The sequence below is a fragment of the Cheilinus undulatus genome, linkage group 1 (assembly GCF_018320785.1).
Source record: "Cheilinus undulatus linkage group 1, ASM1832078v1, whole genome shotgun sequence".
NCBI classification, from domain to species: Eukaryota; Metazoa; Chordata; class Actinopteri; order Labriformes; family Labridae; genus Cheilinus; species Cheilinus undulatus.
In genome coordinates this window covers 35,609,643-35,621,253 of record NC_054865.1, presented here as the reverse complement: position 1 = coordinate 35,621,253, position 11,611 = coordinate 35,609,643, and the positions used below count along the sequence as shown (strand labels likewise).

The 11,611-nt window shown below is 38.2% G+C and overlaps 1 long non-coding RNA gene across 1 annotated transcript in view; it reads left to right on the top strand.

Moving 5' to 3' along the window:
• Nucleotides 1–4,402: 4,402 nt before the first annotated feature.
• LOC121517200 overlaps nt 4,403–11,611 on the top strand; it is a 35,500-nt gene continuing 28,291 nt past the window's right edge. The window contains exon 1 of the long non-coding RNA XR_005992541.1: nt 4,403–4,623. This is a non-coding gene — a long non-coding RNA (uncharacterized LOC121517200). The remainder of the gene's footprint in view (nt 4,624–11,611) is intronic.

Genomic DNA, 11,611 nt, shown 5'->3' with positions numbered 1-11,611 from the left:
AGTCTCTCTGCTCATACCTATTTTGGCTTGCCATTTCTTCATTAATGACAGCAGCTCTTGCTCAGCTTTAATTCTCAGTTTAAAGTCCTCGGAAACATTAACAGTTTCACAGTCAGGCTAGAGCAGGGGGTCTTTCCAGTTTGCACAGAGAAGTCACTGAGTCCAGAACAGTTCATTTTTCTGGAGAGTTTACTCAGAGACTAAACCAGCTGCTGCTACAGACTAATAGCTGCAAAACAAAGATTCTGAATCAGTTTTGCAGTTTTTTACAGTTACATAAATAAAATTTCTTTGATTTGTTGTCAGGCTGCATGGCGGCGCAGGGGTTTGCGCTGTTGCCTCACAGCAAGAAGGTCCCTGGTTCTCATCTCAGCCAGGGCCTTTCTGCGAAGTTTGTATGTTCTCTCCGCACATGCGTTCTCTCTGGGTACTTCAGCTTCCTCCCACCACCAAAAACATGCTCATTTGGTTAATTGGTGACTCTAAACTGGCTGTAGGTGTGAATGTGAGTGCACCTGGTTGTCTGTCTTCATGTGTCAGCACTGTGATTGACTTGCAACCAGTCCAGGGTGTACCCCGCCTCTCATCCAATGACAGCAGGAATAGGCTCCAGCCCCCCCGCAACCCCTAAACTTCAATCAACCAAACACTGAACAAGAGTCAATGGCAGCAAAATAAGCTGTTTGGCATTGGCAGAGAAGATTTGGCACATTTTTCATTGGTGCAACTTACATACTCAGCTCTGCTACTCATCCCACAAATGCATGTTCCTTACAAATGTGACGCCATTTAAAAGGGTAATAAACAGGCTTTCCAACAGTATAAGATTGCCAAGAAACATTGTTACAAAAAGGAAATAATCTACCAAACACAAATTTCCTTACTTTTGTGCTAAGTTTATTTGTAGTTGTTAGAGTTAGTCAAGTCCATAGGAGCATGCCGTCCACACCATAGAGGGAACCTAAGGGACATGGAAGCTGCTAGAAAGTGCACTGAGAGACAATTATTTAGCTTTTCTTTAGTTTCCCCTCTTTCTGACAGCTGGTTGTCTCATAATCTAATTAAAATTCAGGCTGAGAGTTTTTAACATGCAACATTACACCTTATTTATCTTCAACCTAATCCAACCATCTGCTCTCTTTGTAGGATAAAATATCAGTGCCCACATTAGGAAGTTATATTAAACTTTGGAATGTGCAGCCTGCACTGATGCCGACTCCTCAAATAAAGTCTTCTCAGTAATCACATTATATCAGTGTTATGTATAGTGTTTCTCCTAGTTCTTATGTTTGTACAGAAAGAATATCAATCTCTCCGTGTTTTAGATATCTTCTAAACAGAGGAACATCTTTACACTGCATTAGGTTCTTCAGATTGTGTTTAATCTTTAGTATCCTGAGGTCCAAACAAGGAATCTTGCAACATTGCAAGCTCTTGTTAATATATACAACGTTCCTGTCTGCCCATTTCAACCAAAATATGTCCAGAGGCTGTTTGTATGCTTGCCTAAAAAAGGAGTGAAAGAAAAATAAAGCACTTCAATCTGAAACCAGAGATGCAGAAACAACACAAAAGGTTAAATGTCTAAGTGAGACAAATGTAATCTGAGACTAAATGTGCTAATGGGCTGATACTTTTCAGTGGAATATAATCCTGTTAATGTGATTATCATGTTAGAGTTTTAAACAGTATTGTATTCATGATATGCATTTTGTGTGTCTGGATCCTTTTGCACACAAAACTGTGGAGGAAGGTTGTTTGTTCGCTCTACTAAAGCTACTGTGTGTGCTCTGTATTCTTAACTAAAAGTATTTGCTTTTGCTTTTTTGTCTGAACTTTCAAACTCACGATTCTCCAGTATTCCTTTGGAGTGAAACCTCAGTCTAGCCCTGAAAATCTTCTTCATTGTTATCATGAACCCCAGAGTAACCACATCATTCATCAGGAGTGAGTCACAAGACAACAAGACGAGTAGGCAAAACTCTTGTGGCAGTGTTTAGGTGTCTTTACAGATATTTTTCATTGGTGATCTGATGATGACTAAACTGCTATTGTGGTTCAATGTCTGTGTGTTTTCACACTGTTAAAATTGTTGTGGCTGCTGAATAGAGGAGATCAAGTCATAAATGTTATCTGATCAAAAACTAGTCAAAACCAAAGCTTATGACTAAATGTGTTTGCTTGGAGCTAAATGTGTTCTTCACTTCCCTATTACACCATCTTCATGCACTCCATGCATTCAAACTGCTTACGTTTTTCAGTGAAGGCATTGGGTGGCTCAATATAGAGCTTTAAATAAATACATAATCTGTATCTGATCAAAATCATTATACATTTGTTGAGAATCCTTATATCTTACTAGTTTGATTCATACAGTGTCTTACCTGTTTACCAAGGTTCTGTTCACTGGAGAAATCTGATTGTGTGATGCATAGTTAGGGTACACTTAAAGTGAAAAAATTACTGTGCAGCCACAAAAGAAGGAACCTTGCAAAGCAGTGGATTTGCAAGACTCCATGTCAGTCATCAGGCAAATCCATCATAAAAAGCTTCAATCTACAACGTGGAACGCTGTTTGAACCAATCAGCATCATTTTAGGTGAACAAGGCCAAAGCTACAGGCTGAGTTTAGTTAGAACAGGGGTTCTCAAACTTTTGGGACCCCTTACAGGGCAGAATAAAGGTTGAATTTTATTCACTGAGGACCTTCACCATTCACAACTACGACAGCGGTAGCCTAACAGCCCAGGAGTTGCACATGCACACAAACTCATTACCTCTGCCAAGGAGGTTATGTGATTGGCAGGGTTTGTTAGTTTGTAAGTTTGTTTGTTTGTTTGTTAGCAACATAACTCAAAAAGTTATGGACGGATTTTGATGAAATTTTCAGGAAATGTCACAAATGGCCTAAGGAAAAAGTGGTTTGATTTTGAGAGTGATCCGGATCACCGTCTGGAACCAGGAATTTTTTAAAGGATTCTTCACTATTGGGAGATAGGGCTAATGGCGGAGGTCTGCGCTCTCCAAGTGCTTTTCTAGTTTTCTCTTGCTGCTCTGATTGGCCTGTCATGAATGAGACAGAACATACCTCCTTTTTACCTTCTGAGCATTTTTTGAAAAGCCCAGACCGTCCCTTCCCAAATGCTTTCTATGGGAGCCTTTCCAGATGAATGTGGACTATATCCATGCAGTATATATGAAACAGTTTATCTGGCTTGTCAGGCTACAAAAGAGGAGGGTATCACATGTTTGAGCAAGCCAGTCAAATCTGTACTCAGTCAAATTTATGCTGGATCAATTTATGTTGTCATCTTGATTAAAAAAGATTAAAATGAGTTTGGCATTATGAAAATAAATCATATAAATTTACTCAACTAAATATATTATGTGTATTTTATTCTTCTTACTCCAGTCTTCTCCAGTTGTGCCATCGGGACTTAAAGCAGTGGTTCTCAGTTGGTCCTGCCTCAAGACCCACCAGTCTGTCTTATGACAGATCGCGACCCAAGTTTCCAAAAAGAGTTCAACAATCCATGTTTAGTTAATGGCAGTTTGGAACATCACTGGATCAAAACACCTGATATAAAAAAAGAAAGAAAGAAAAGGGACAAAAATGACACATTTTATACCCTTTTTCCCCATCATTATGAGTACATTTTTGCCAACTTTCCAAACATGTGAAATTACTTCATCTTAACGGGAAAATTAACCATTTATTGCAAGAAGAGGAGATAAATTAGTTGAAATTTTGATCAAACATTTAAATTTACTCAATTTCACAGTAACAAAGGTATCACGCATGTCCAATAAGGACTTCAGGAAGTTTGCCACCATTTTTTTTCAGACACCTAGCCGCGACCCACTGAAAACTGCTCCGCAACCCACTTTTGGGTCCCAATCCACCATTTGAGAACCACTGACTTAAAGTGATTTGCTATTGTGTGTTATGTAGGCCTGGAAACTTTGGCTGTTGACAAGTATTTTGACAATGGTTTAAATACATCTTTAATGCTTTTGTTAGATACTATCAAATCATGTTTATTTTATTCCATTTTTGGTCATTTTTAAATTGGGCCCATAAAAGTTGTGTAGGATCATTTAAATTCAAGTTGTTGTTGAATGAATTTGAAATATTAGAGCTTTTATCCCTGAAAACAAAGAAATTTTAAATTGGCATTTTATCACAAATTGAATCTTTAAGAGTTTTTAGTTCATTTATATTAAGACATTGACTTTTAATTTCAGCAGATATTTAAACGCTGTAGCATTGTTGACGTGTTTGACTTGTTTATGTGTTTAAAAATAAAAAATCTGTAGGCCTACTTCCGGTCACCGTCTGTTGCCATACAGGCGAGGGTGAAACCAGGTGTTACTAATTAAATTAATAATTAATTCTCAAACGGCTGTCGAGTTACTAGCTTGAGACTCTGGAGATGAACCGACGCAGAAACAACAGCTTTATGAAATATATTTCATATTTTAATACACAAAGGCTAACAGTGTTTTCACGGAGTGGCCGTTAGCTAGCAAAAAGGTAGGGAGGAGATGACACCAAAACGCTTCATCGTTGAGGACCTGTTCACCTTTGTGAAGACGAAGGAAGTGGTCTTAACTTCAGTGGAGGTGAGTTTGGTTTGTTGCTAATGATAGTATGTAGAGATATCCCCGATTGAATCGTGTTTTAACTTAACCTGGTTGCTGTAGGATCTAGGCATATCTGGTTTAACTGCTGCTTACATGAATAGCTCTGAGAAGTGTGAAACGGACCCATGTTTGCCTTTGGGTATGCTGAATTGGGTCTACTAGTTGCTTGTTTGAATCTGTGCTTGTGTATGCTTCAAGTTAATTTCAGTTTTTTTTTTTTAGCTTAGGTTGTCTCAACTATAGCTAAAGTGCTCTGAAGATTAACCTTGATTGTGTTTTTATGTTTTGACATAGATGACAGTTAAAACATTAGACCATAGGTACCAAAATAACATTTAGGCTACCTAATCATACTTTGTTTCTCTGATGAACTATCTGACATGAAAAAGACATTTATTTTCAAAATAACAAGAGTTAGCCTATGCAGAGTCTTAAAAAGTTGATAAATCAATTTAGTAAAATGTAGGGATTAAAGTGTCTTGGATACTGGAACATAAGGTCTGAAATTTTGTAGCTGTTTTCATTTTTCTATTTGTCAAAATAGGTTGTTCATCTGCTTTTTTTTTAGCCCACATTTACTTTTAACCACAAGTGAGATTCTCATAGAAGACCAGATTCGACCTAAGTCTGGACGGTTGTTTGTGTTCTGGCCTGTTGGGCTATTAGTGCGTCCCTGAAGCTCTGCTGTGTCTCTAGCTAGCAACTTAACTATGTGATCCAATGCATGTAAGTTATGGGTGAATGCAAGCTTTTGAGAAGTGGTTGGAGGAGAAGGTGTTGGCACTGAGGCTGGGACCCATACTTGCAATACAGGATTTTGCAAATTAAAAGCAGATTTGCAGTCAAGTGTTATGGAAGCATAGAGTCTGTTAATGTTAACTCCACCATCTCAAAGAAAGCTTTATTTGCATACTGCAGTAACAAATCTGCATTTTCTTGACTGTTGTTTTGTTTTTATCGGACAATCTGCACAAAGCATGCATGTATCTGTGTCACCAGTGTAACTGGGTCTTAAGATATATCAGGAGGGTCTCGAAAAGGTCTGGAAACGTATTAGATTTGAAGTCAGATTTTCTGTAAACCCTGAATAATTTAACAGCTGACCATGCATATGCTGAAATATGCCAGGGCTGCAACACCCTTCTTCTTCTTTGTCTCCAATAAGAAGTCTTGCTATAATTGCCCTAAGGCCCAATTACAGTGAGATTTTACGCTACACTCACAGTAGATTAGATGAATGCCCATCCCAAAACAATGAAACCCTCTGCAATTTGAACAGTACAACATAAGGAGGATAAAAAGGTGAAATTAATTCAATTTTTCTCAAGTTTCTCCTCTAGGTCTAGTTTAGTGGGCTCCCACAGATGTCCAGATGGCTGGTTACCTTGACAACAATCCTTTTCACCTGATAGTATGCAGCACCTTTCATTATATTTGGGAGATTGGCACTTGAGTGTTAAGAGTGCTCTCCTGCCTGCACATTTTGATCTGACAGAAATTCCTTGTTTGGACTCTGAGAATGTTGTATTTCCTTGAAAGAGCAGCAGTCTTCTATTGTTCTTCAGAAGGTGTCTTTAAAGCAGCAGTCTTAGATTATGACCCATTTTACATTTTATTGGAATTTTAATTTCTGAATGTGATCCTATAAGGAAATGGATGCATTTTTATTTCAATGTTATAACAAAGAATACAAATCTGTATGCATGGTTAGATATCATCAGAGATCCTAGCTTTAAAGTCTTGACATCTAATATTTGTTTCTTTGATCAGCTTCTCTGTAGTTATTTTCCAAGTGACCTTGAGGATGACAGTCAAATGGGGATATTTCAGTTACATCTGCAGATGTGTGGAGGAAGAGTGAGTACAAGAGAGATTTAGATATTTTTTGTTGGTCTGATTTCATCCTCTACAAGTCACATTATGTCGAAAAAGGAAAGTGTTGAAAGGAAATTACACTTTAAAGTATAAATATATGTATATATGTATATATGGCAATCAAGAACACATCTGACACACCTTGCAGCATCCCAACAGAAGGTCTAGCATGTTTGATTTTTGTCCTGCCATCTATGATTTGTTTAATCATGTCAGTGAAGCTGAACAATACTAGCACAGATCACGCTGCACGTGCAGCCATCACAACAAGCCAAAAGGCAAAGTGAAAGGAGTGTGTTCTTAATGACTTTAAGCTAACGATCGCAGGAGCAGAAGTCTGTCTGCCTGCTAGGAGCTTTTTCACACATTCATTAACTTAGTAACCACATTCAAGTGATAAGATCCAACACACATAAGATATGTGATGTTGGTTTATGAAATCTCCAGTAGGGCTGGGCAATTAATCAAAAATTAGATTAAATCGCAAAATGGCCTGCTGTAATGTTCAAATTGCAGAAGTTGCAAGATTTCTTTAACCCGAAATTTGAGGGGGGAAACAAACAGTTTAGAACTTTTTTTGTAGTAGAGATTTTATGCGTAACATATCATGCAAACATTCAAGACCCATTTTTTGAATAGTCTACAGAAAAAATCCTATTTTCTGATTAAATATGAGGATGACATAAAGTGATCATTCCCTTCAATACAATAATTCCTATCCAGTTTGCAATATGAGTCAAAATCATCACAATTAGATATTTTTTCAAAATTGTTCAGCCCTTGTTTAATCTTGTATTGTGTTGTTATAATATATAAATGATCTATTGCTCTTGTTGGTTGGAAAATACATAAGATGAGGAACTTGATTAATAACCGCATATCAAATCCCAATCGCGATATTGGGGAAAAAAATCACAATTAGATTGTTTTCCCAAATCGTTCAGCCCTAATCTCAATCATAGCCCTATCACAAGATCTGACTGGTCATCCAGTTTGACAGAGGGAGCCTGAACACACCCTCATGCACATCTATAATTTTATTTATTTTATTTTGTTACGATGCTAGTATTTTTTTTCATAAATGTCCTATTATTATATGTTTATATAACTCACCATTGGCTCTCAGTAGACGTTTAACAGTATGTTTTTCATATTTTAAGCTTTTAAATCCCTAATGACCCAATCTTTCCCATTGGCTGCTAGGGGTGTAACGATTCATCGATGTATATCGATATATCGATTGGTTGATTGATGATCCAATCAGATTGATGGAAAGTCAAAACATCAATCTAAATGGATGCTTCAAGCTACGCCTTTATTTTGAAATTGCCCCCGCACGCCCGTTGACAGTTTCCGCCCCAGGGAGCATCCTCAACAAGTTAGCTGCAAGCTAACTAAGTAGCAGCCGTGGCTTAAAGTTTCACGGTTGAGGGAAAGAGGATATCTTCTCCTCTCTCTGCTGTGTGGATATATTTCAGACAGACGCTACTGCAGGACTGATCTCTCCCCTTAGTTTGCCAACTACATCTACGTCTTTATCTGTATATAACCGCCGTATGAGATCGTTCACAGATCAAAACACTCCACCCGTTATGGCTGAGGAAGCAAGTTTTGGAGTTTATAGAGTTTGAAAGACGCATGCGTGGTCAAGGAGACGTGTCGGAGCTTAGCAGAGAGAAAGACAGCGAATTGTAGCAAGAATACTCACAATGCTGGGAGGAATAGTGGACTATTCACCCTCTGCCATGACTTTCAGTCGTTTGGTGAGACCATAGGTGAGACTGTCAGTGCATCTGTTGGCTAGGCAGGCAATGCTTCCGCCATGACAGTCCACACGTAGTGAAGCCAATGCTTTGCTTCACCATGACTCCACCCCACCGGGGAAGGAGTAATTGGTGAATTAGATTCTCTCTGAGTGCTTTTCTAGTTAATATCATGCTTTCACTTTAAACAAAGCTGTGATTTTAAAAAGAAATAAAGAAAGATACTTTTATCAAATATACCTGTATGTATTCTGCCTTATTTTCCAAACAATTAAATGCTCTTTGTCTTCACTGAGCAAAGTAAATTCATTGATTATCCACAGATGAGTCCTGCAGTTTGTCAATAGTGATGCTGGACTTAAAGATAAGCGGATAGTATCAGCAATGAGCGAGCTGAAAGTGTCTTAAATATAATGACAGTAATGATTTTTCAAGCCTTACAACAAGTTTAGTTCATGTTCAACACTGACTCTGTAATGTCATGTTTTGTCCAACAACTGACAAGATTTGGTTTCTTTTAAAAGAAGATGATCAAACACAGACTTTCTTTTTACACAAAAGCTAAAATCATCCTAATTAACTTTGATTTTCAAAGTAGTGATTAATAGGATGCACTCTGGGTTTTTGTGAACATTAATCTACATGATCACAAAATCACTGACAAAAAATGGCTTCCTCATCCAACTAAAGCTAAATACAAGTCAGACATAAATAATAATGCAATATTTGATACGTTTCTCATTTAAAGACAAAGCAAAGTGCCTGTCTGAAAAAAATGTCTATTTCATGCATTTAGTGGCTGCAGTGGTCACATATTTAACGGAGTTAGAATGTAAATGTTCTCATCGCAATACACAGATCTTTATTATCTTTTCAAATACACTTTATCCTCTTTTTTTATAATCCTTTAGCAGTCAGAGCATCTATATCCAAAGGGATGAACATCACAAGCAAGCATCTGGACAGGAGGACTAAATGCAAAAAAAAAGAAAAAAACATCTTAAAGACCAGTGAGACAAAGAGGTCTGCACAGAGGCAATGCAGTCTGCTCAGGGTGTGTAATGTCAAAACCATATTAATAGAATGCACAAATGAGCAAATATCTTCTTTTTAGGTTAATCTGAAATCTAAACACCAACAGCTGCTCCCGTCATATTCAGTACTCTTTGCATTGAACAGACTGTATTGTAGTTCCCACTGTACACAGTGTGTATGTTTGAAAAGGAGGGATGGCGTGACCCACACAAATACTGCAACACAATCCATCACTATTGTTTGAGAAGTCGAACTCTCCCATAAGGTGATGAAGAGAGAGGGTTACAGCAATTGTTGTGGAAAAAAGATCTTGTGATAATTGCCTGAAGCGGAATCCGTTCACTTTTATAGAGAAGAAGAGAACTTAGAGGATTTCAGAAACACCCAGACGTCTTCATGAGTTTCTGCAACTGATACATCCAGCACACCCATGAAATCTTCTGTTCTGCATGATGAGAGCATGTCTGAGTGTTGTTTAGGAAGATAACAGAGCCAATGTGCTGCTGTATTACACTTTCTACTGTAACTGCTTTCTTTTCTGTGATCATGGGAGTGGCATCTTAATAGACATTGCTTTAGAAAGAAAAGATTGAGGCTACTTTAAAGCAGTATGCAGACATCTTTTCACAGTTTTCCTTTTGGCAGTTATTGCTTTGTATGCTGCAAAAAACCCTAGATGCTCTACCTTTTTTAGGAATGCTCTGATCACCTCAAGCTTAAAGGGATACTTCAACATTTTGGCAAATTTGCCCATTGCCGTAATTCCTATAGTCTTAGTAATAGGTTTGTTTCCTTTAGTTGTTGGCGCAACTAAAGATCTGGGAGGATTGATATACCAGCTGCGCAGCTAAAGCTATGGAAGCAGACGGTATTTTTTGCTTTCCCTCATCAAACTCATCAAATACACAATCCAACAACTCCAAAACGCTCTCGTGGACAAGTTGTGACCTCGCCACGCTATGAAATAATAATGTTTAATTATGTAACATTACGTCACATGAAGCAAATACTTGGGACTACTTCCCGAGTAAACCACTGGGCGGAGTGACACAGTGCGCGCCTGTGGCAGTGCCGTAGTTACTTGGTAGTTCCGGTTTTGCATTTAGCTTTAAAACATCTTCGTCTCATAATGTTCCATGATTATTTCACAGCATGTGCTGTGCAATTAAATTAATTCAGACACACCAATTAACCTGATGTCTTATCACTCTCTGAGAAATGTGGCCTCTTCAGTGGCCTCTACAAGTAAAGCAAAATATTTGAGTGTAATTTGTCTTGGTTTAAAAAGCCTCAAAATGTCTGATATTCTACTGTATAGAGTTGAGATGGTGTCTTTGTGCCTGTGGGATGAATCATGGCGATATCTTCCTGGAGTAACTTTCATAAATGCCAATTATCCCAAAAACAGCTGATTCCCTATGAAAACAAATAACTTCTAAATTCTCTTGAATATATACAATGTCACTGAGGATATAACTCCATGTCGTTTGGTAATTAAATAGTAGCATTAGCTTGTCTTCCATTGGTTGTGATTTAGCTCCTGTTAAGAGGGTTATTGGAGGGTAAAGAGCCTGTTGGTGACAGATCTGGGCTACATCTGCTCCTACAAGAGGTGACAGGCCTTGAAATGCTCAGAGAGAGGTTGTACAGTATCCCACAGGCGAGGTCCAGGGGTCAGCACTCGGCCTTACAGGATTAACACACCTGCCACCGGCACAATGAGGTTTAATGAGCACACACTGGCTGCCTCAGTCAGTTAGCAGCAGGCCAAGTGCTCTCTGAGCAACTCGCACCTCAGCGCCGGTATTGAAGTCCTGGCTCTGGAGTCAATACCTTCATTAGTGACTTCATGGCAGATCACTCTCTGAGGCCGAACAAAAGGCTCAGGAACACAAAGTGACACATTCCAGGGATTAGCCAACTCTGGCAGGTTGTGCCATTAGGAAAGGTTCATTTTTCAGGTGAGGAATTTTCTTCGACCACAGGAGAAATCTTAGATTTCAGTTTAATTAATTTGACTTGAACACAACAGTTTGATGTAGTTTGAATTAGTGTTGACATATTTAACTGTACCAGGCTCATTTTTGTTCCTACAAAATTTCTGGCAATCTCAGAGACTGATGAGTCACATCAGGAAAGATATTTATATTTTTTATTTAACCTTCATTTAACCAGAAAAAAAAATCATTAAGATTAAAAAATGTCTTTTTCAAGAGTGACCTCGCCAAGACAGCAGCAATTTACAGAGTTTCAGACAAAGAGCAGTCATACACAGCAAACACAACATAGACATA